At 49.4% G+C, this 26059-nt stretch overlaps 1 pseudogene; it reads left to right on the top strand.

Moving 5' to 3' along the window:
• The first annotated feature begins 19761 nt into the window (after positions 1-19761).
• LOC133903704 (uncharacterized) lies at positions 19762-25373 on the top strand (annotated as a pseudogene).
• Positions 25374-26059: the final 686 nt, after the last annotated feature.

The following is a 26059-nucleotide window of genomic DNA, read 5'->3' on the forward strand; positions in this document are numbered from 1 at the left end:
CTACATTGTTTTGGTCCAATTTACTTTTGTTTACGACATCAATACAACTTTCCACGTTCGTTCGCCAAAAAAATGGCCTCCAGTGCAGACATTTGACCATTACTTTCTTCAAGCATATGCCATAAAAAATTGATGAAATGAAGCACCTTTATGATGAATTTATCAGTACCATTTATGCGGGGGAACTTAATCTTTAATATGCCGTGATTGACAAAGTTTTCAAAGTTCAATTTTGCACAAGGATTCTAGGCTTGACAAGAGGAAATAAGAAGTATGCGGGGAATAAACAACAATTTTTACACGAAAAAGTTTTGAAAGAAACAATCGTCTGCCTGTAAAGAAAATAGACTCCAGCATCAATTTGGCTTAGATGTCATTGCCTTGGTCTTCGCAAAGGTAATGTTTCCCGAAGATGCTTCCACACGTACCACTGCGACAGCCAACTTAACCCAAGGTGTTGTCATGCTGACTACCGATGATGGCTGTGTCATCACTCGGTTACCCGCTTGATTCTCTTCTAGCTCATGCGCGCTTGCGTTTGCCCCAGCAAATCTGGAATGGACAACAAGCTCACATTTCGTTACTTGTTATCCTGATTTGTTTTGTGTAGCCATCCATCCGTCCCTGATCTCACATTGATGTAACATAGATGACTCCAGTGCACGGCAGGCATGCGAATTGTTGAAGTACTGGAAGTGCTCTTACAATGACACTAGGACCTAGGTTCCAGATCGTGTAATTAGCAACAGCCATCCAGGATGATATGATTCTTGCAGAGTTGCAACTGGGGATTTATTTCTACTTTCCAGATGTTAATTGCCTATATCTGATTTGTGCAGAAAGATATATCATATAGTGATTGTCGCATTGTATGGCGAGCAGCTGTTCTTCCATTTCCCTCTTCCTTCAAGAACATCTCAAGTTTTCAGAAAACATCCATAAGTTGCAAGTGAGTTTGGGAGGAATCATATTTTCATGCAGTTATTAGATTGGTTTGGCACTCAATTGCGATGGATTACAAGTCTGTTTTTCTATTTTCTTAAGCTAAATTTGGACGAGTAAATAACATCGCCAATATACTTCTGTCTATATATGCTGAAGTCTGTCAAAAGTATAGCTTAGACAATCTTCTAACCAGATGTTTAACCGATTGTCATGAGGTGGCTGCATTTGGTTGCAATTCAGTCATTCTGCTTAAACTTAACCTCCATTTGGTCGTTCGGATGGAATGCTCACATCTTTAAGATTTCTTCTAGAGATGTGTCAGTTCTGGTGAACAAAATGAAGGAAGAATATTGCAGGCCGTGGGGATTGGCAGGTAGTCTTGATTATTGTAACAGAACAATAATCACTAAAATCTAAAACTTTGGTTTTTTTGTATTTCTTTAAAAGGCATTTTCTTCATTTTACAACCATAAATTTGCTTGAATTTAAAAAACCTATTTATCCTGAATGAGTGAGAATTATTTTTTTGCTTTTTGGAATTTTCCTGATATACTTGGACCTTTTCTATTATTTATTTGGACTAGAATTTCAATCAGATACGAAAAAGGAAAACCTATTTCCAACCCTGACTCCTCTGCCTAGGCCGCAGCCCTCCCCATCTCCTTTGCCCATTCTTACTAGTCGAGCTGCCAAGCCATCCTTTGGGCTAACACAGCCAGCCAACATGCGCATGTGAGAGAGAGAGAGAGTTGAAAGGAAAACATCTAACCACTCATGCAGCATACAGTTTTGGGCCTCCATAAAGATAACAAGGGCATTTGTTTGTCCGAAACTCTACTCGGGTCCTTCACACCACTGCAGCAAACATTCCAAAACTACCTAGCCTCTCCAACTATAGGGAAACATGAGCAATAAAAAACAATGCAAAGGCACCAACCCTCAGGTTTAGCCATTAAGTCTCAAAACAACTAGAGCGCAATACTCAGCAACACATCTGCAACCACTTCTCGTAACTCTACTCTGGTCTTGCTCTCGTCGCATCTTCAAGGTCTGCACAAGGTTGTCTCTGCTCTATAGTGAAAAACTTTGTACCATGCTAAGGTCAGGTTGAAAATGTCACCACTCTAGTCTATAGAACAAGGCACACAACGATCCAACCCTTCGATATATCGAGAGTGAATAGTTAGGGTGCACAACATGGTGCCAATCCATCCTTCACCCAACTATTCTCTTCGAGTATGGATAGTAGGGTTGTAATCCTAACACTCAGCAACCTCACTCAGCAATGCAGAAAAAAGTACTATGAGCCCTCCACTCAACCCATCTGCAGTGCCGACTACACTTCCTCCATTGGTTTTTCTGAAACTTCTTTGACCCTATAGGCCACAACAACTTCGAAAACCTCTCAGCAACACCACCACTCAAACATTGATAACCACAAAACTTTAGTAGTGTACCGATCAACAAAACATCATGGTGAAAAAACAAACACAAGCATAAACATATGAAGGAACAATTAAGCAATTTAAATAATACTTATTTAAAGCAATAAACAAAGGTGAGCGCATCAAACAAGGCATATGTAATGAATGCATCCCATACACATCCTATAAGTTCAAAGTGTGTCAATTTAATATTTATTTTCATAGAATCTAAAGCCTAGGATCTGATACTAACTGTAATACCCCAGGATGCCAGACAAGCCCTGAATGCCACTAAACAACTCTACAAACATGCTGAATAAGAAAATTTTGATAGCACCTCTCTAGAAACAGGGGCAACGTGGAAGCAACCACATATAGATATAAATATAAATTATGGGGGTAAAACAGCACACTATCATTATTAAGCACCCTAAGAAGACAAAGAGATGAATTTCAATGACCACAACTACAACATTCATCCAACACGATAACGATGAAATTTCACTACTAAATGATAGGAAGCAACATAATAGCAAATGAATTGTTTTGTTACTTTGTTGTTTTTGATCATTTTTAGTGATAGATGGAAATTATGTTATTGGCATATGATGATGAGACAAAGCATGAGGTAGGATAAAGTGGCTATTTTGCATCACTATCATGGTTATGTTTAGGTAGTTAATTATACTCTCAAGTGTGTCATGGTTAGTATTCAGTAGTTTTTGTCATCGTTTATATTAGAGAGATATGTACCCTTGTTGTATACATGTCTAAAATATACTTCTGCTATGGCTATGCTTGTTTTATCAGTTCTTGTTCAGGATTTAGCTAACAATTAAAAAACCTAAAAAGTGTAGGAGTCGATTAAACTGAACCCCACTCTCAGTCTAACCGACCATGCCCTGGGACCGGTCGGTTAGACCAAGAATGGGGGGTGGTCTATGTGAGGGATTGGTCGTCCTAAGAGGGGGGCGGGGTGAATTAGGACACTCAAAACTATTCTGGCTCCAAAAACAACACAAGATAAACCTATATCAATTTCTATCTAAATGTGTTCTAATTTATCTAGTGTGTCTACTCTACCGATGAAAGCACTTGCAACCTATCTAAGAAGGTAAATTGCAAGTAAGTAAATATAGAAACGTAAATAAGGTAGAGAGAGCAAACTCGGCATAAGGGTTTTTTTCCTGTGGTATCGATAGCATGAATACCACCCTAGTCCACGTTGGAGCTCCACAAAGGATACGCTCCCGGTCGGCTCCCGGTCACGGCCATTGAGCCACCGAATCACAAAGATAAGGCCTCCACGAAGATGAGCCACCAAGCCACCAACGCAAAGTCTCACCACTAGCCTCTCTTCCAGTTCCTCGCCGTCGTGATCACTTTGGATCTTGAGCCACAAAGGCAAGGGTCTCCGCGTCCCCGTACAATCGCCTTGCCGTCGTTTCACAACAAGTCGGAGGGTTAACAAGCTTGCCGATGAGTCACCAAGACTCCAAGGTGCTGGCGTACCAACAGGTATACTGTTGGATCACTCCTTGATCTACTCTCTGGGTAGCAATTACCTAGCAACTCACTCTCTAGGCCTATAAGCACTAATCATCAACTAATCGTGTGCTTAATTGTCTTGGATGATCACTTTAAGCACTTTGGTGGCTTGGATGTCTTCTCAGGTATATATGAAGTTCTCTGGACTCCAGCACACTTAAATTACTGAGTGGACCTCAAACTCATGCAGTGATATTTATAGCCTCAAACTCGTGCACTAGCTATTAACCCAACGGTTCTAAAATGCTGTTAACACCGATTGATCTGGTAAGAACAGTAGTACTAACATCGGATCATATGGTGAGTACACTCTCACAAACTAGCCATTGGAACCTCACTCAAGCCTCTGTGAACACCAGATACTCTGGTGTATACTCCTAGCAGCACTCGCAGAACTCTAGTTGCTCTGCAATTACGACTACGATTAATAACAGCTATACTAGAAAAGAATGAAATAATACCAAATAGAAAATCAAATGAGCCCTGATTAACAACACAATGTGCCAGATGAGTAGATCTCGATTTTAGATGAATTTCGGAGCCAGAACGAAGAAGTTACGGCTCCCGGAAGTTTTAATCTAAATTAAATCAAAAAAATATTAAATGGCACTATTCATGAGTGGGACCCACTGAACAGTACCAGACCCACATGAACAGTATGGGTGGGACCCGCATGAACAGTATTAGTATTGTGCTGCACAGTATTGGGTTGCACAGTGTTGGGCATGCCCGCTGGGGTGCGGCCCTTAAATGACTGGGTCGGCCTGGCAGGCTGACGGTGCTTGGGCCGAGCTATGGCTCACTCGGCCAGGCCGGGTCATGGCTATTGGATGGCCCACGGGAGTGCATGAGCACGCGACGATGGCTAGCGCAGTGCGAGCGGCGGAGGGGAGGAGAAGGAGTGGCCAACGGCGAGAAATCTCACGACGGCGCACTTGGGGAAGCTCGCCGGTGTGGGATTTTGACGGGGTTTCACGATGGGAAATCGACACCAAGCTTCTTCATGGAATGGTGAATGCAGTGATGAGCACGTTGACGACAGTCGACGACTGTCGGTGATATGGGAACCAGGGGTTCCCGAGTCCCGAGGCCAGGACAGCACAGTGCCACGTGGCACCATCCCTCGGGAACCATCTCCCCGAGGGCCCGAGAAAAGACAGTTCTGGGAGGGGGTGCTCGAGGCCAAGAAGAGTTGGTCCCCGAGTACCCAGAGTTCCCCGAGGATCCGAGAAGAGCCAAGTCCGGGAGGGGGTGCTCGGGGCCATGAACAGTTGGTCCCCGAGTACCCAGAGTTCCCAGAGGACCCGAGAAGAACCAGGCCCGGGAGGAGGTGCTCGGGGCCAAGAACAGTTGGTCCTCGAGTACCAAGAGTTCCCCGAGGACCTGAGAATCTCCTTGCCGGTGGACCCCACAAGGGCTTCACAGTGAGGTGTCAATCGGTGGAAAGCCCAATGCTGCATTTAAGAGGGAGCGTGGCTGGCCACATCCAACCACTCCCCCCCACGCCTGTCGTACTGAGTACGTTAGTCCCTGCCACCGCCTGGCAGGAAGGCGTGGGGATATTTAATGCGATGGGTCCCATTGCACGTCACCCTGCGGGGCTCGTAAAGGAAACGGCTTGAAGATATCGTCGCTGGGCTTGAGACGTATCGCCTGCCACCCTGCCGCGTCAAACCGTGTCAAATCTGCTTTGACCGGACGAGCATGCGGGGATATTCAGCGGCTGGCCGATGCCCCCCCCCCTACGCCTGCTAAAGTTGGGGCGTAATGACTGACGAGACCGACCATTTATGGCTTACGGAAACTTGTGCCCCCGTTCTGTGCACGCCAAGCCTCCACCCGGTAGGATAAAGGGGGGAGCACTTCGTAGAAAGACAAGTCAAGCTAAGTAGAGGCTCTGAAGGTTGAACAAGCTCAGAGAGACCATCACTTGAAGACCGAAGCTTGAGACTTGATAGATAGACCAAAAAACCATGTAACACAGAGATCCAGAGAAAGGCATTCCAAGAGCATTAATAGCACATCAGACACACTGGAGTAGGGTATTACGTTCCGTGCGGCGCAAACCTGTCTAAATCCCTTGTGCATTTACTCCTACTAGCCGACGATTATCCGTCCCACCTAGATCTCATACATTCGCATTAACCCCACGTACAAGGTACATCCAGAATCAGCCCCTCGGCCGAATCTCAAAGGGAGTCCCCCAGAATCCCCATTTGCGGTGTTCATCCAACGATAGCTAGCGCGCCAGGTATGAGGGTTGCATCCCTGAATCCGTCTCATTTTTTGCACGAAAAATGATAGGCGGACATCGTCTTCAGCGCACTGGCTCAAACTCGAGCGAAGAAATGGACAACGTGGCTCAGGAGGCCCTAGCTCCTGCTGACCCTCAGCCGCGTCATCAGTTGGCCCGTACGGTGCCTCCCTACATTGGGGACAATAGCGCCGGGCCCAGCAGGGCCGCGGCCACCGCAGGCGGGCAGCAAAACCCACAACAAGCGGCAGTCGTCTCTACCGCAAGGTCCGCGTCCGGACAACGCCGGGTGCCGTTACGGCGTAAACTCACCTTCGGTGACGCCAGCCCTGGAAGTGCTTTGCTTGCGGCGTAAGCACTCCTTAGGCACCCGCCTGTCCTGGCAGCGGGGGAAACACCGGAGGGCCGTTGGCTGCGGGAGGTGGTCGACTTGGTGGGCACGGCTCACCGGTAGGTACTTGCTGAAAGTTCCCGCACCACCTCCCACCACGGTGCAACAAGAGCCGGACCATCTTCGGGTGGCGGCAGAACCGGCCGAGGGGGCTCCAGACGGAGTGCCGCCCCCTTGGTCACGACTGGAGCTCAGGACCTCCGCTTGCACCTCAATGAGTGGAGTGCCATCGAGGATGCGTGTGTTACTCTCGAGCGCCACCGAGAGTCCCGGCGCGAGGCCGAGGTAGAGGACCAGGCTTCCTCTATACCGGCCCACGACCGCCGGGGTTCCCCGGTGCGCTGGCGTTCACCCCCCAGGGGCACGGCCAGTGCCATGGGATATGACACGGGCTGCCGTGCGTTCACCAGCGAGCTCTGCCGCGTCAACTGGCCCATGAAGTTCCGGCCAAAACTACCAGAGAAGTAAGATGGGTCCATCGACCTCGTCGAGTTCCTCCAAATCTACATCACCGCCGTCCAAGCGGCGGGCGGGAATGAAAAGGTGATGGCCAACTACTTCCACGTGGCCTTGAGGGGCTCTGCCCTTTCTTGGCTTATGAACTTACCCCCAGGATCTATTTGCTCCTGGGATGATCTGTGCCACTAGTTCGTGGCTAATTTTCATGGCACTTTCACACGCCCCGGCCTAGAGTGCGACCTCCATGCCGTTAAACAGTGAGAGGGGGAGACGCTGAGGCGTTTCATACAGCGTTTCAGCTAGGTCCGCAACACCATCTCATGGATCACCCCCACGCCATCATTGTCGCCTTCTGGTATGGCATCCGCGACGAGCGGATGCTCGAGAAGCTTGGCACGCACGAGGTCAAGACCACCGCGGAGCTTTTCACGTTGGCCAACAAGTGCGCCAAGACGACGGAAGCTTGGGCGTGGCACGTCCCGCACCCCGAGCAACCCGCAGCCGACAAAGCAGGTCCTTCCCGCTCCGATAAGTGGGAAAAGATAAAGAGGAAGAAGCGCGACGCTGCCCCCATCCTACCGGCAGAAGGCGCTGCCCGCAGGCCGGCACGCCGGGCGGCTGTCGACAAAAACTCTGCTCCCGCGAGACCCAAGTTGGGAAAATGGTGTAAATCCACCAAACCAACTGGTTCGACCTCACTGAGTGCCAATCGGTCAAGGATCTCGTGGAGCGGCGCCAAAAGGAGCGCGAGGAGTGCTGTAGGGGTGACGACGACAAAGCCACCCCTGAAAAACAAGAGCTCAAGTTTCAAGAGCCCGAGCACACCGTCGTCTTCATCAACAGAGGTGCGTACACGCCCTCCTCTCGCCGCTGCATCAAGACAATGCGGCGTGAGGTTTTCTTGGCAACCCCGGGCGCAGCGGCCGCAAGGCCCCTCAAGTGGTCGGAGACCCTGATCACCTTCAGTCAGGCGGACCATCCCGCGAGTACTGTAGGGGTGGGGCGACTGCCTCTGGTAGTGTCCGCCACCATCTGCAATGTGAAGGTCAGCCGAGTGCTGATCGACGAGGGTGCAGGCCTGAACCTCCTGTCCCAGGAGGCATTCAAGAAGCTGCAGGTGCCTCCCAGGAACCTAAAGCCGTCCCTCCCCTTTTATGGGGTGACGCCGGGACACACACTACTCCTCGGACAGGTCGAGCTGCCCGTCACCTTCGGGAGCCGGGAAAGCTTCTGAACGGAGAAAGTCATCTTCGATGTCGCGGAGGTCCCTCTCCCCTACAACACTATCCTCGAGCGCTTGGCACTTGCTAGGTTCATGGTGGCGACACACTACGCCTACCTCACGATCAAGATGCCGGGCCCAGTCGGCCCCATCTCCGTGCCCGTTGAAACTAGCAACGCCGTCTCTTCCACCGAGAAACTATACTCGACCTTGGTCTCTGCTCGAGCCGAGGTCGAAGGACACCCAGGGGGCCCGGGACCCTCTTCATCCAAACCCCAACTCACCGCTGACACCTCCATCCCCACGAAGGAGGTCGTGGTGGGTGAAGACTTGTCCCAGGTCATCCAAATTGGGGGTGACCTAGGCGACAAATAGGAAAGCGCGCTCGTCGCCTTCCTACAAGCTAACGCTGACATGTTTGCATGGCAGCCGTCGGATATGCCCAGGATCCCTAGGGAGGTGATCGAGCACCACCTTGCTGTGCGCCCAGACGCACGGCCGGTGAGGCAGAAGATCCACCGGTAGGCGCCCGAGCGTCAGGAGTTCATCTGAGAGCAAGTCAGTAAGCTTCTCGACCCCGACTTCATCCAAGAAGTCCTCCACCCGGAGTGACTAGCAAATCCCGTTGTCGTCCCGAAGGCCAACGGCAAGCAGTGGATGTGCGTCGACTACACCGACCTTAACAAGGCTTGCCCAAAAGATCCTTTTCCCTTACCCCGCATAGACCAGATAGTCGATTCCACCGCGGGGTGCAATCTTTTGTGTTTTCTAGATGCAAATTCGGGTTATCACCAAATTTGCATGGCCAGGCAGGACGAAGAGAGAACATCTTTTATTTCCCCGATGGGGACTTACTGCTATGTGTCAATGCTTTTTGGTTTGTGCAACGCTGGATCTTCATTCCAGCGGGCCGTGCGCATTACCCTTAACACGTAGGTTGGTCACAACGTTGAAGCTTATATCGACGACATCGTGGTCAAGTCCCGAGAACGGGCCACCCTGCTGGAAGATTTGGACGAGACTTTCAATAGTCTCCACACCACGCGCCTGAAGCTTAACCCTGAGAAGTGCGTATTCGGGATACCCTCCGGCAAGCTCCTCGGCTTCTTGGTTTCCAGCCGCGGAATCGAGGCCAATCCCAAGAAGATCTGGGCCATCGAGCAGATGCGTCCCCCAGCTCAGCTCAAAGAGGTCTAGCACCTCGCTGGGTGCATGGCGGCCCTAGGGCACTTCATCTCCAAGCTCGGGGAGCGAGGGCTCTCACTCTTCAAATTGCTGAAGAAGACCGGTCATTTCGATTGGACACCAGATGCCGAGCAGGCCTTCCAAGACTTGAAGAAGTATCTCACCTTACCGCCTGTACTAGTGGCCCCTGCCGAGGGCGAACCTTTATTGCTCTATGTCTCGGTCACTCCTCAGGTCGTGAGCATGGTACTGGTGGTGGAGCGTGATGAGTGCTCGGGGCAAGGTGCTGGGTCCGAGCTCCCGGCCGCCCCTGAGCAGCCTACAGGACTCGACCGGCCCCGACCCCTGTGTCGAACTCGGGGGCTGTGACAAGACCTCAGGCGAGGCCGCAGTCGGGGCCCACCGGATACAGTGACCGGTGTACTTCGTTAGTGAAGTCCTCCGAGACGCCAAGACAAGATACTCCCAAGCCCAGAAGATGCTCTATGCAGTGCTCATCACTTCCAGGAAGCTGCGTCACTACTTCGAGGCGCACAAGGTCTCGGTGGTAACCACATACCCACTGGGACTAATCCTGCGGAACTGAGAAGGCACTGGGCGCATCGTTAAGTGGGTGGTCGAGCTTGCAGAATTCGATCTGCACTTCAAAAGCCAGGCTTTGTCCGACTTCGTGGGAGAGTGGGCGCCGATCCCCGAGATCGACAATGAAGAGTTATCCGTATACCCCGGGCAAGATGGGCCCGGGTACTGGGTCATGCACTTTAACGGCTCCCTCACGCTGAAAGGCGCGGGGGTTGGAGTGGTGCTCACCTCCCCAACGGGTGAAGTACTCTAGTATGTCGTGTACCTGCATTTCCAAGTGACAAACAATATGACGGAATACGAGGGCCTCATCGCTGCACTCCGAGCAGCGGTGGGTCTCGGGATCCAGCGGCTGCTTGTCAAGGGTGACTCCCAACTGGTGGTCAACCAAGTATCCAAGGAATACCAGTGCGTAGACCCGCAGATGGCGGCATACGTGGTAGAAGTTAGGAGGTTGGAGCGGCACTTCAACGAACTAGAGCTGTGGCACATACCTCATCGTCACAACGCTCTGGCCGATGACCTCTCCCGCCTGACCTCCGCCCGGGCGCTCGTCCCGGCTGGAACCTTTGAAGAAAGGCTCACACGGCCATCCGTCTTGCCTACCGACCAGGATGAAGGGGAACCCTCAAGCTCAGTCGGGGGAAGCCAGGCCGCACCCTCAGTGGGAGGTCCTGTCAAGGTGCCGCCGCCTAGCGATGCGCTACGCTTACCAGTAGTCCTCAAGAATCCTCATGGATCAACGAGATCCGTGGGTACTTGAAAGAAAACATCCTTCCCGGGGATGATGCCTCTGCGGAGAGGATTCCACGACAGTCCAAATGCTATGCCATTGTAGATGGGGATCTCTACCGGTGTGGCACGGACAGTGTCCTCCTGAAATGCATCACCCGGGCAGAAGGCAGTGAGCTCCTCACTGAGATCCATGAGGGTGAGTGCGGTGGCCACTCATGACCGCATGCGGAACGATGCATGGTCACCGCACTCGCCCTCGTGGATCTCAGTGAGGAGCTCATTGCCTTTTGCCCGGGTGATGCATTTTAGGAGGACACCGTCCGTGCCGCGCCGGTAGAGATCCCCATCTACTATGGCATAGCGTTTAGACTGCCGTGTAATCCTCTCCGCAGAGGCGTCATCCCCAGGAAGGATGTTTTCTTTCAAGTACCCTCGGATCTCTTTGATCCACGAGGAATCTTGAGAACCACCGGCAAGCGTAGCGCACTCACCGGGCGGCGGCACCCTGATGGGACCTCCCACTGAGGATGTGTTGATCCCCATCTACTAGGCTCAAGGGTTCCCCTTCATCCTGGTCAGCAGGCAGGATGGATGGCCGTGTGAGCCTTTCTTCAAAGGCTCCGGCTGGGACGAGCGCCTGGGCAGAGGCCAGGCGAGAGAGGTCATCGGCCAGAGCGTTGTCGCGGCGAGGTATGTCCTGCAGCTCCAGGCCGTCGAAGTGCCTCTCCAGCCTCCTGACTTCTGTCATGTATGTTGCCATCTGAGGATCCGCGCACTGGTATTCCTTGGAAACTTGGTTGACCACCAGCTGGGAATCTCCCTTGACCAGCAGGCGACGAATACCGAGGACCACCGCTGCTCGGAGGCCAGCGATGAGGCCCTCATACTCCGCCATGTTGTTGGTTGCTCGAAAATGCAGCTGCATGACGTACTAGAGTACTTCACCCATTGGGGAGGTGAGAACCACTCTAGCCCTCACGCCTTTCAGTGTGAGGGAGCCGTCGAAGTGCATGACCCAGTACCCGGGCCCATCTTGCCCGGGGTACGCGGAAATCTCTTCATGGTCAATCTCAGGGACCGGCGTCCACTCCGCCATGAAGTCAGACAGGGCCTGGCTTTTGATTGTCTGGCAACTGACGAAGTGCAGATCGAACTCCGCCAGCTCCACTGCCTACTTGACGATGCACCCAGTGCCTTCTCGGTTCCGAAGGATCAGCCCCAGTGGATATGTCGTTACCACCAAGACCTTGTGTGCCTGGAAGTAGTGGCGCAGCTTCCTGGAAGTGACGAGTATGGCATAGAGCATCTTCTGGGCTTGGGGATACCTTGTCTTGGCATCTCGGAGGACTTCACTGACGAAGTACACTGATCGCTTTACACGGCGGGCCCGGACTGAGGCCTCACCCGAGGGCTTGTCACAGCCCCTGAGCTCGGCACATTGGTCGGGGCCGATCGGGTTCTCGGGCTCGACTCCCTAGTCGAGAGGAGCCGTGGTCTCGAGCTCGACTCCCTGCTCGGGAGGAGCCGTGGTCTCGGGCTCGACTCCCTGCTCGGGAGGGGCCTCGAGAACTGAAGGCTGCTCGGGGGCGGTTGGGAGCTCGGACCCAGCACCTTGCCTCGAGCACTCATCACGCTCCACCACCAGTACCATGCTCACGACCTGAGGAGTGGCCGAGACGTAGAGTAATAAAGGCTTGCCCTCAGAGGGGGCCACCAGTACGGGTGGTGAGGTGAGATACTTCTTCAAGTCCCGGAAGGCCTGCTCGGCCTTCGGTGTCTAGTCAAAGTGACCGGTCTTCTTTAGTAGTTTGAAGAGAGGGAGCCCTCGCTCCCCGAGTTTGGAGATGAAGCGCCCCAGGGCCGCCATGTAGCCAGCGAAACGCTGGACTTCCTTGAGTCGAGCCGGGGGTCGCATCTATTCGATGGCCCGGATCTTCTCCGGATTGGCCTCGATTCCTCGGCTGGAGACCAAGAAACCGAGGAGCTTGCCCGCAGGTACCCCGAAGACGCACTTCTCGGGGTTGAGCTTCAGGCGGGTAGTGCGGAGACTATTGAAAGTCTCGGCTAAGTCCTCTAGCTGGGTGGCGCGGTCTCGGGATTTGACCACGAGATCGTCGATGTAAGCTTTGATGTTGCGGCCAACCTGCGAATCAAGGGTAATGCACACGGCCCGCTGGAAAGATGACCCAGTGTTGCGCAAACCAAAAGGCTTGCTGACTTGCTCCCGGATGAACTCCTGGTGCTCAGGCGCCTTCCGCCTGACCTTCTGCTTCACCGGCCGTGCGTCGGGGCGCACAGCAAGGTGGTGCTCGATCACCTCCCTAGGGATCCCGGGCATATCGGACGACTGCCATGCAAACACGTCGACGTTAGCCCGGAGGAAGGCGACAAGCGTGCTTTCCTATTTGTCACACAAGTCACCGCTGATCCAGACGACCTGCGAGGAGTCTTCGCCCACCACGACCTCCTTCGTAGGGATGGAGGCGTTGGCGGTGAGTCGGGGTTTGGATGAAGAGGGTCCTGGGTCCCCTGGGTGTCCTTTGACCTCGACCCAAGCAGAGACCAAGGCCGAGTAGAGCTGCTCGACGCCGGAGACAGCGCTGCCGGTCTCGGCGAGCATGGAGATGGGGCCTGCAGGGCCCGGCATCTTAACCGTGAGGTAGGCATAGTGCATGACCACCATGAACCGAGCGAGCGCCGGGTGCCCGAGTATGGTGTTGTAGGGGAGAGGGACTTCCGCGACATCGAAGATGACGTTCTCCGTTCAGAAATTGTTCTGGCTCCTGAATGTGACGGGCAGCTCGACTTGCCCGAGGGCCAGGGTATGCCCTGGTGTCACCACGTAGAAAGGGAGCGACGGCTTTAGGCACCTGGAGGGTACCTGCAGCTTCTCGAAGGCCTCCTGGGATAGGAGGTTCAGGCATACACCCCCATCGATCAGCAATCTGCTGACCTTTACATTGCAGATGGTGGGGGACACTACCAGGGGTAGTCGCCCCACGCCTGCAGTACTCACGGGGTGGTCCGCCATACTGAAGGTGATCGGGGTGTCCGACCACTTCAGGGGCCTTACGGCCGCCGTGCTCGGGGTAGTCGAGCACACCTCCCGCCGCATGGTCTTGACGCTGCGACAAGAGGAGGGCGTGTACGCGCCCCCGTCGATGAAGGCGACGGTGTGTTCGGGCTCCTGGAACCCGAGTTCTTGGTTATGGGGGGCGGCTCTGTCGTCGCCATCCCTGCGGCGCTCCTCGCGCTCCTTCTGGCGCCACTTGATGAGTCCTTTGACCGACCGGCACTCTATGAGGTCGTGCCAGTCAGTCTGGTGGATCTCACACCACTTTCCTAGCGTGGGCTTTGCGGGAGCGGGAGCCCTCGGAGGAGCGGGGGCCCTGGCGGGAGCCGGAGCCCTAGTGGGAGCAGGCCTTCTGTCGGCAATCGCCCGGCGTGCCGACCTGCGGTCAGGACCCTCTGTCGACCTACGGGCAGGGCCCTCTGCCGGTATGACAGGGGCAGCATCGCGCCTTCTTCTCTTTTTCTTTTCCTGCCTGTCGAAGTGGGATGAACCTAGTTGGTCGGCAGTGGGTGCTCAGGGCGCGGGACATGCCATGCCCGAGCCTTCGCCGCCTTCGCGCACTTATCGGCCAATGCGAAGAGCTCTGCGGTGGTTTCAACCTCGTGTGTACCTAGCTTTTCGAGCATCCGCTCATCGTGGATGCCCTGCCAGAATGCCACGATGATGGCATGGGGGGTTATCCACAGGATGGTGTTGCGAACCTGGCTAAAGCGTTGTATGAAGCACCTCAGCGTCTCCCCCTCTTGTTGCTTCATGGCGTGGAGGTCGCACTCCAAGCCAGGGCGTGTGAAGGTGCCCTGAAAGTTGGCCACGAACTGGTGGCAGAGATCATCCCAGGAACTAATAGATTTGGGGTAAGTTCATAAGCCAGGAACGGGCAGAACCTCTCGAGGCTACATGGAAGTAATTGGCCATAACCTTTTCACTGCCTCCCGCCGCTTGGACGGCGGTGGTGTAGATCTGGAGGAACTCGACAGGGTCGATGGACCCATCGTACTTCTCCGAAAGTTCTGGCCTGAACTTCGTGGAGCAGTTGACCCGATGGAGCTTGTTGGTGAATGCACGGCAGCTGGTGCCGTATCCCACGGCGCAAACAGCACCCTTGGGTGACAGAGACATACCGATAGGCACATGGGATTGTATGAACAAGTGGCTGTAGGGGGTCTAGACAACGTCATCTAGATGTAGATAGTCAAACTACGACCTAAAAAGCTCCTACACGCTATGGGCCTGCTCGTGCGCCCATTGTGGCTGTGGAGAAAAATATTAAGAAACTGGAATTAAACATGTGGCAAGTGAAGCATAGCTATATTTCGTACGTACCCAAACTCCTTGGGTTCGTCGTACCATTCCTCATGGTACGAGGACTGGTCCACAATGGGCCGGCCAATCATGAACCGCTCGTACGACCACAACTGCAGCGGTAGTGGGCACCCAACAAATGTGGATTGTAGCTCCTTCTTCGTGCACGTGTCGCACAAGGCCTGATACGTTGCTGCAAGGATAGCGAAGGCCCAGCTTAACTGGGGGACATCATCGGGCTCCGCATATGCGATTCACCTCGCGTACGGAACAAGGGTCCTCGACATCTGGTGGCCTTGGCCGCTGGTGAACATAACCCAGCCGAACAACCAAAGCATGTAGGCCTCCAAGTGCCTCGAGACCGAGTAAAAGCCGGCGTCTGGGTGGATGTATGCAGGCATTGAAGTAATGCAAATGATGATGAGTATTTCTTTGAAATTGTAAAGTAAATGAGAAGGTAAATTGCAAGGTACCTGGAATTGGAGGATCCACTTCTTCATGAGCCTTCGTGGATCTGATAGGAACTCGGGCACGTAGGCAGATGCGTCTTCCATCTGCTGAACAGGAGCGAATGGTTGGTGCATGATGTTCATCCAGTCTGCATCCACGTCGACGACTCCAACGGCGGCTGTGGCGCAAGGTAAGCCTAACAGGTAAGCTACGTCCTATAACGTCGGAGCCATCTCGCTGCAGGGGAGGACGAAAGTGTGGGTCTCAAGCCTCCACCAGTCGACCAGTGCAGCGATCAGCGAGCAGTCAAAATAGAATCACCTCGCCACTGCCTCAGGGTTCTCTGTCACTCAGGCCTCCACCAAACAACACAGCGGTAGGAGTCAAGATGCTGCCAACCTGAACCATTTGGAATATAAAGTGAATGTAGAGCATGCAATAAATAAAGAAACTAGCACATACATAGCTAATTAGCGACATACCGGTGCTTCCAACGATCATCTATCGTAAATAGCTCCCCAGGACAACGTGGTCGGAAAACTCCCAACTCTGTCTAGTGAACGGCAGACAAGAAGCTGTGGTGCTTCTTCTCCACTGTAGGGTCAAGAAACTCGGGGGGTCTGTGGGTGCATCATATCTACATTGAAACCAAATATAAACAGTCTGTTACATGAAAATATACACACAGTTACATGAACAACATATAACATACACGTACACAAAGTTAAATTAACATATTACAACATATAGATACACAATCAAATACAAATGTAAGGTTCAAATGGAACGTACATAAGTAAGGCAAAAATCTTACAAATATAACATTGAGATATGCTAAATACATTCACTCTTGACAACCATCATGACCCCATCTACACACCAGGTACATTTTTCGGACAGTACTTGTATGTGTGACCTGTTTTATTGCACTTGCTGCATCGCTTCACCCTTGGACCCGCCTTGGATTCATCCATATCGTGTCTAATCCATCGAGATTGTCGATGTCCCGGTGTGTACTTTATCCTCTCAAAGTATGGCACATAGATTCGTGAGGGACCTGTATTACATGTAAATGTATCAACAATATTGTAGTCATAAAGCTCATAGTTCTATATGTTCAGTATTTGATCGTTCATAAAGTAGTTAGAAACATATTGTCTGGATAGCATATTATGCTCCCCACATGCAGCTATGACGTGTGTACACGCCATGTATAGCAATTGTGGCTTCTAGCATATATAGATGCATGTTCCAATCCTAAGCACACACTCTTGCACATGGGGCTCCCGTCTGCCACCCCTACAACCCTTATCATGGCACAAGACACTGAACCTGTGCTCTGTAGTTCCCTCCTGATTGACGCGGTGCATATGTGCCTTTTTTGTGGTTTTCTCCATGTACTCGCATAGCATCGATCCATACAGCATACGGTTATCTTCTATTGCCTTCGAAGTAGCTGCGTAGTGATCAATAAAATATCTGGAAGTCCCATTCATAATACCTTCAACAATTCCAACAAGTGGGAGGGACCTCATACCCCGCATGACCCCGTTGTAGATCTCAGCAAGATTAGTTGTCATTATCCCATACCTTGCCCCGCCAATGTCATACATCAATGCCTATTTCTCTCTTGGCTCATTTTTTATCCACTGCGAAAACTTCCTAACAGCTGACCCTAACATCCTTACTATCTGGGGAGTATTTGTTGGGATGGGTCCAAGAGCAATCGGGTCATCTCCTGTGTCTCCTAGCTCAGCTGTCTGCTTCGTGGTTAGTTCATCTAGTCTTGCCCATAGGGCATTGAACTTTCTCTGCTGGTTGCGGCTGCTCAAGGAACCAATACCAAATGGTCCCGTTCTCACTCTCCACGAAGGCAAATCCTAGTGGCAGAACTTGGTTGTTCCCGTCTACCCCAATTGTAGACAATATCTATCATTTATACTTCCCGATGAGGAACATCCCGTCCAAGCAAATGATGGATCGACAATGCCTAAATGCCTTGATGGTTGTCGCAAATGCAAAGAAAGCACGTTGTAATACTCGCTTCCCACTATACTTCACATCAATCAAGGGGTAATGCTTGATGTCAAAGTAACTTCTAGGGTTTCTTGCACATATTGTGGCTAGTTGACGTGGTAGGTGGTCGTATGAATATTCGTATGTCACAAACCTCATCTCAATAGCCTTCTATTTCACCCTCCATGCCTTGCCGTAGTTTATTATGTACTAGAACCTTTCCTCAATAGAACGGATTATTGATCATGGCTCATACTTTATGTTGTCCACAATCTCTTCGTACATAATATTGGCAACAAAAGCAGATGAAATGTTCCGGTGGGAGAACTCTATTTCCTCAATGTGATAATTATGCTCCCTAACTATTGAGCACTCCCAATAGTTAACCCACTTCCCCCTCAATGCGTTCACCCGCCACGGACAATCAGGCACCAAACACTTGACGTTGTACTCCCTTTTGCTCGACTTCACAACCTTGAACTACCTCCGAAGAGACAGCGTCCAGAATTTCACTGCATCAATAACAACCTCCTTACTATAGTACATAGCACCCTGGGACACCTCGTTCTCATGATATTCCCACAGTGTCCGATGAGCCTCACGGACCACCAGCTTTGAAAGTTTCTGATTCCTCAACTCTGCAGGAACAGGAGCATTTCCCTCCTCATCGAATGAATCCTCATCGGCGATGGCTTACTCTAGCTCTTGATCCTCTATCTCCATCTCTTCAATAATGCTAGGGATGCGCTCCCCCTCATAGGCTACACCCCTCGGTTGCATCTCACGTACATCCCCAACATCTTGCTCGTCCCCCACATTTGCCGGGTCAGCTTCATCCACCACTGCCTGACTTGTTCCTGCTACTGCTTCCGCAAAGTTTATCTCTGTTGGATCCTTCCAGTACTCCTCAGCTAGCAGCACTAGAGAGCGACCACGTTCACATGATATATCTACGTACTGCCTCCAAGTAGATGTTATATTAATCAGGGCGAGCTCCTAAAATTACCCCTAAGTAGCATGGCTTAGCACAGCTCTCAGCTTAAACTCATGTTGCTGGGGATTCAGTTGAAAATGGCGCATCAACCACTTCACACTGCCACTATGGTCCTCTCATTGGCTCTACTAAGTCCCTTGATGACATGCTGAAATCCAGAGAGATCTACACCGCTGTACCATAACTAATTTGACTTTCACCATAATATATCTGAAACTATAATTTATTGGACATCCCTGAAAACATATGAAAATATATCCAATGTTAATACCGAAAAACTATACTTCTGATTATCGAAACTCTAACAAAACTACCGACACCGATGATTACATAATAATACATTTATTTAATATTGTTCCTAAGCAAAGTAACCCATTTAAACTAATTAACAATCTGTCTATTTAATAAAGTTTCTAATTAGTTATAATTATTAGTTACATCATTATTCTATAAAATCAGATAATCGAAACTACCATACTCTAAATACTACTATGCATCTGATGGCTATCCTACCATGTCAAAATTGATCTTTACAATATACTACAAAAGACAGCGTATCCTACATTTCTAAACCCTATGTCGCATATAATATAACTACTGTTATGCCGCTAAACACTAGATCTAGTGGTACTTTAATTACTAATAAAAATATAAGTCTACAAAAATTACTAGAAACCGAGATCCAAAATCAGCAAATCAAAAATAGTAGAGCTTCGCAGCGCTGCCTCCCTCTCCTCTCCTCTCCTGTCCTCACCTCTCATCTCCTCTCCTCCCCTTCTCTTTTTTTTTTCCAGATTTAAATGGTTATTTTGGCTAATTTTCAACCTTTTTATATTGGTGGAGGGGTGAGAGTCGGAGGCTAACCGCCCCTGAAAGAGCGGTAAGGGGGCTAATCGCTGTCTCAGAGGGCTATAAGGGGACAGGTGCGGGGAAGGAGCCTACTCACTCTTTGAGAGGGCGGTAAAGGGGCAGGCGCGAGAAGAGGTCTACCAGTCTTCTGAGAGGGTGGTAAAAGGTGACGGTACCACCGTGATATTCTTACCGTTATCTGAAAAGGTTTGCAACCTTTTGAAAGTCAATAGACGTATATTTTTACAAATCTTGCTATTATAAGTCTATTTATTTAAATATTGGATTAAAAAATATAAAAATATAAAACTCTCTCGTCTGCTACTTGCCGAGCTCTCTCTCACCATGCTGCCGGCGGTTGCCGCCGCCTCGCCGACACGGCACGCATGCCCCGCCCTCGCCTCACATATCCGGCACCACCACCTCCACCTCCACCTCCACCTCCGCTCCTCTCTGCTGCTTCCGCCAGGGCCTCGCCTGGCGCCGGACGCGCCCGCCTCCTCCTCGCCAGCGCTTTCTCCTGCGGCGACAGCGGCGCGGGACAGGTATGCTCCCGGACTTCCTCACACACCCTCGATGTGTTTACTCTTATGCCCCCCTGCTCCTCCTCATAACTTCCCATTTAGTCTCTGAGAAAGAAGCTTTGGCTGGGATTGCTCACTCATTTCTTGCTAGTACCCAGCTGAAAGCGGAAATTTAATTCATTCTGTTCTTGGGTCAAATGACTGCATGTTTTCCCGTACTGAACTCTGGATGTTGTTATTATCCGAAATGCTTATTGTCTGCATACTTATCCTGTATCGAATGCATTTTCGTAGCTGTAATTTTTTATGGGAATATTTTCTCAATTGTGATGCTAAGGCTCGGTACACTTTGATTATGCTGTGTTATTTTTTATCGTCTTGATACTCATACGGGGCATACATCACCTCCTTTATGTTGCCTTATTTGAGCTAGAAATGGTGGTGTCGAAATCTGTGGGCTGAAATTCAACTATTTACTTAGGAAATTATACCCTCGTGGGTATTTCCTCTTGGAAGGTCATGTGTGTCAGCACCTTTTTGAAAACTCACTTCAGTTGATCTCAATGTTTGAATTTCGGCATGAACTTTCTCTGAGTGCACCTTTCTTCCAGAGTTCGTGCTTCTGAATACTTTGCTTGGTTTTGTTCGGATGTTGATAGTTTCGCAAGCACCACGAGTTCTGGATCTGCGTACATTGGCCTCTTTGTTCGAATGCTTGGCTTGGACAATGACGCACGTGACAGGGAGCATGCTGTTTGCACACTCTGGCAATACTCCCTTGGTGGACGGAAGAGCATTGATGAGATAATGCAATTCCCTGGTTGCATTGTGCTCATCATTAGCCTCCTGAATTCAGAGTCTACTCGGGCCTGTGAAGCAGCTGCAGGTCTTCTGCGTAACATAACGTCAGTTCAACTATACAGGCAGATGGCTAATGAGAGGGGGGGGGGGGGGGGCAATGGAGGAAATCTTTAGTCTCCTATGTAAATCTACAATAACCCTTGAGGTAACCACCAATCCCATGTTTCCTTCGTCCTTCCATGTTGGCATCAAAATGATTTAAGTGACTGTTACCATGTCTAGTATGCTTGGTAATAGTTGATAGCCAGGCAAGATATGCTGGCATGTAGGAAGAATACTGAAATTACCTTATGTCTTATGCAAAAATACTGTTGTTCTCTTGCAGATGGCGGAACAGTGTTTGTGTACCATTTGGAACTTTTCTATTGATAAAAAATGGAGATATAAGATTTTGAGCAGTGTTGTCCTAACAAAGATTATTAGCTACTTAGATGATGAAGATATAAAAGTCAAAGAGGCTGCTGGTGGTATCATATCAAATTTAGCTTTAAGTCGTTCTAATCACGGAGCTCTGGTTGAAGCAGGTGTGATCCCAAAATTGGTAAGTTGTATTGTATTCCACCTTAACAAAGACCCTAATGCAAATAATTCCAAATTATATATGTTGCTGCAATGTAGAATTGAGTATTAGCCATGCTAAGGATTGTGTACGGCGGTACGCTTAAAATGGAACATATCTAATTGATCTTTACTCAAATATGGTTCTGATAAGCCATTGCAATTGCATTACCATGATATGTGCCTTCTGAACTTTTGACGATTCGATTACTTGGAAACTATAGCAATATCTAAATATTTTGGCCTAAACTATGAAATGTGCCGAATTATTAAGTCTTGCGATTAAGTTAATTGTCCTGGAGGTAATTATCTTAGGTTCATCTTTTGCAAAACAAACAAGATGACTACAAGATTATCAGAAAGGAAGCTAGAAGTTCACTGATACAGCTGGCCAACGATGATTATTACCGCAGCCTTATAATAGAGGAGGGGTCTAGTCCGGGTTCCTTTGGTTGGCTCAGCTGCATATAAAGCTTTTAAACCTCTCCCTCATTCATGGCCTTCTTTTCCTTATGGCTCTGAGATTCAATGAAGTTCTCGTCCCTCAAAATACGGTGCTACGGAATTGCTCCTTGGCTTGAGTGTCAACGAGAAGGAAACAGAACCCGATGAAGCTAAAATTAATGCTATGATAGGGCGTTCTAATCAGCAATTCCTCGCACGTGTTGGAGCTATTGAGTTAGATGATGAAGGAAAGGAACAATCTGGATCTGAAAAGAGTGAGCTCTATACGATTTTGCCATGGATTGATGGTGTTGCACGGCTAGTTTTAATCCTTGGTCTTGAATATGTCTCTGCAATTAAAAAGGCTGCTAGAGCAATAGGTGATGCATCAATAAATGAACACTAGAAATTACAGCGCCGTTGGCGCACTGTGTGGCCTATCGCCGAGGTCGCTTTTTATCTCGTTTATATATATATTTGCAGAGCACAAAAGCAGATCAAATTGAAGCTTTATTGTTCAAAGAATTAAAGAAGTCTTAGAAGACTTAGATTTATCTTCGATCTCCACTCCTATAAACATAATTGCCCATTACCCTGTAAAAGAAAGCAATCAAAATATTCTTTTCATTTGATTTCCTTTTTCATTATCCTTTTTTTCTCTAACATTATCTTCTTCCTTGCTCTAAACTCTTTCCGTAGTTGCATGGCAGTTCCAAAAACCTGAAAGGAGATCTACAACTTGATATGTCCTAAATTCCTTATTTTAGTAACAAAATCTTCAAGCATTGTATACGAAGACAATTAAAAAGTCTACAATTTCTGGTATGACACCTCATCAACTCATCATACTTTAAGCAGCTCAGTTGATGATCTTAAGTCTTCTTGGACAGTAAATCACTTGGTGAAAAAACAAACTGCAAGCAAGGAGAGTAGTCTTTGCCTGGGGGCTATCCATAACATCTAATCTAGCATATGGATTTTAACTACGAACAATACTAACTATTAGGAAAAAAATCTGCAGTTTTTCTTTTCTTTTTTGTATTTACTTGCACTAATCCCACATTAATAAATTTCAATAGAAAGGGGATTTGTAAACAGCAAACTAAAACTGCATCAAATTGTGAAGTTGGGGAATGGAGATGAATATTATAGACATATCAATCATTTTTGTTTCTTAATGAAATTCTTTAGGATACAACTAAGGGGCTGCCCTGATTTCCCGCCCTTGGGAGGGGAACAACAACTGGAAACGTTAATTAACCAACTCTATTTGAATACTTAAACATATTTTATGCATCTAGTTGAACATTGTCAAAATGCATCTAGTTGAACATTGTCAAAATGCCAGACATTGAATACTTTCAAACATAGCAAATGAAGAACTCAAATTTCAGATCAAGCTAATATTAAACATTGTACCTTTCAAGGTAGGTACATCCCTTGCACCATGGCCCTTCCAGGATTTCACAGAACTTAGAACTGCAAACGCAGTGGAAATCCCAAGCTGATGCAAAATTGTCACTTGATAGGACCACAAGACTCAAAGGAGATGTCAACACAATGGAGTGTTCAATAGACTTGATGTCTTCCACCAGGCCATAACTCCACACCAATTGACGAGCATCGTTGTAGATGATTAAACATCAATGAAGCCTTAGAGCAGGTGGTAGCCATGGATGTGGTATTGACCACCTTGCACCTCGACTGCACCCAAACGATGGCCGTAGGGATGGCCGTAGCTCAGGTCCACTGCCCATGTTTTTTTATTTGTGCCGGTGGTGGCCATGGATGATGCCATTTTGTGCACTCATCGAAACAAGCAAACTTAGTAGTAGAAGGTGATTCCTTAACCCATTTGCTAACAGCAAACACGCTGATAATTGAAAGCCAGAATTTCTCATGCAAACCAATCTCCATGCATTGTACATTACCACATGTGTAGGATGAAAATGCCCGGGAAATCGATGGCAACCCGGCCTTAGTCCACTACACTGCTATCTCCTCTCCATGATGGTGTGTGTCCTTGATGATAGGATACTCCTTAGATAAAGCATCTGGACTGTGAAGCATTACCTCGAACACCCTATCCTGTTTGCGTCGCTGAACACCCTAACGCTAGTGCTGGTCAAATCGATAGTGGAGGTGGTTGTAGATGACATTGGGGCGGTTGCTGGAGTCCATGCAAACGCTAGAACGCACACATAGCAGGATTGACCCGGTGTCGGGAGCTCTCATTGCCGCATTCGGTGGTGGGTGATCGGTGGTGATGATCAAAGTGGTGAGGACAGTGTCCTGGGCAAAAGCGGAGGTACCGAGGAAGTGATCGCAGACTTGCTAGAGGAGACAACGCCAATGTTCTGCAATTCGGTGAGGGTAGCAGCCCTGATGTCGGGAGCTCTCATTGCCATATTCAACTGGCTTAAGGACTCGCACAACTTGTCACTGTGGAGGTGGAAACCAGGGTAGCGACAATGATGAGGTTATGGGATTCATCGACGGAGGAGGTTGTCGCTACAACGAGGCCTGAGACCATCAGTCCTGTTCCCTGGTCACTCTTCCCATCAATCCCGATGGGATTGGCTGCACGCCACCCATGCTCCTCCTACGGCCATGTGGCGGCGTGCCGCACGCTAGCCACTATGACTTTCGAGCAAGCTCGCAGTCCGACTCACCACACATGAGCTGTGGTGCCCCCACAACCCATCTCACCCTCTTGCTCGCCGCCACATCACCTTCTTCTCCTCCGCCCTTCTCGCTCCATGCTGCGTGAGGAAACACACAGGAAGGAAGCTGCAGAGAGGAAGTGTGCAGGAAGGAGGCTGCGGAGAGGCAGTGCGGTGGCCATAGGAGATGGCGGTGGTCGTGGCTACTTGAGGAGGTATGTGGGGAGCAAGCATGAGGAGATGGCGTGCGGAGGAGAAGGTGATGGCGGGGCGGGGCGGTGTGAGGAGGGGTCAGTGGCAGCGTGACGGTGGAGCCGGAGTATCTCGAACAAGGGAGCGAGAGAGTGAGTGGGGGATTTATTTTTTCTGGCGCTGGCTGAGCGAAGAAGTAACTTTCGAGACAGTCACGGTAGATTCCAGCGCAGTTCCTCATCGCCTGGTGGACGCAGACTTCTCTCCGTCAGATCCAACTACCCGTGCCAAATCTGACGGCCGATGATTTTTTTAGTGACGTTGCTCAATGGAATCGCGCGCTCGTGACACACTTTCATATTATAAGATATGCGCACCTCGTTCAAGGAAGCCGGTGCTGTTAAATCTCTACTTCAGTTGCTGAAGCACAGTGATCTACCTGTTAGAGAAGCTGCTGCTTATGCATTGGACAAACTAAGTGTCAGGTATATCTTATACCCTTTCTTCAAAGTCGTTAGGCAAGACAATCATACAACATAATGTTGTTTAGAATAAACCTAGATACCAAAAGTCAAAACCATCACTCTGTTGGTAATACACTCTGTTGTGAGTGCTGTGACTTATAACACATTAATACATTACTCTAGGTTACAAAGTCATACTATGAATCAACATCTTGAGTTTCACATTGTATTGTCATAGGTATCTATCTAGAACCTAAATATCTGTCCGCGTGCAACTATTTGTTTGGCCAACGATAAAACAGTGTGTGTGTTTTTCAAGCTGTTATTCTGAATCAACACAACAGAAATATGTTGACCAATTTTTTTATTGGCACCACGCAGTCCATTTTGACAAATAGTCCAACATATCAATTTAATTTTCCAAACACTTAGGCTACTGTGTGTTCAGGCTAACTGAAGAAATGGACAATAAAATCTAGCTATCCCAAATGCAGGTTTTAGATTAACAAGTAATATTGAGCAAACTGTTTCATAAATGGATACACTACTGCAGAAATCCCTTTCACTGCCGGCTCCAAAACTACCTTTACTGCCGGTTTTGGAGCTAGCAGTGGGCAACGGACAGTGATAGTCGTGGACACTATCACTGCCGGCTCGGTGGACCGGCAGTGAAGGACCTTATCACTGCCGGATCAAGGATTCAGCCGGCACTGATACCCAAGGCATCATTGCATATCAATGCCGGCTAAAAACATCAGCCAGCGGTGATAAATAAACCTGAAATCACTACCGGCTGAAGGATTCAGCCAGCAGTGTTTTGCCTCTCCTCCCTCCCCTCCTCCCTCTCTCTGTCCTCTCTATACTCCCTCTCACTCCTCGATCTCTCCGTCTCTCTCTCAATACATGCTTACAACGATACATATA

This window comes from Phragmites australis, chromosome 2 (assembly GCF_958298935.1).
Source record: "Phragmites australis chromosome 2, lpPhrAust1.1, whole genome shotgun sequence".
Lineage (NCBI taxonomy): Eukaryota > Viridiplantae > Streptophyta > Magnoliopsida > Poales > Poaceae > Phragmites > Phragmites australis.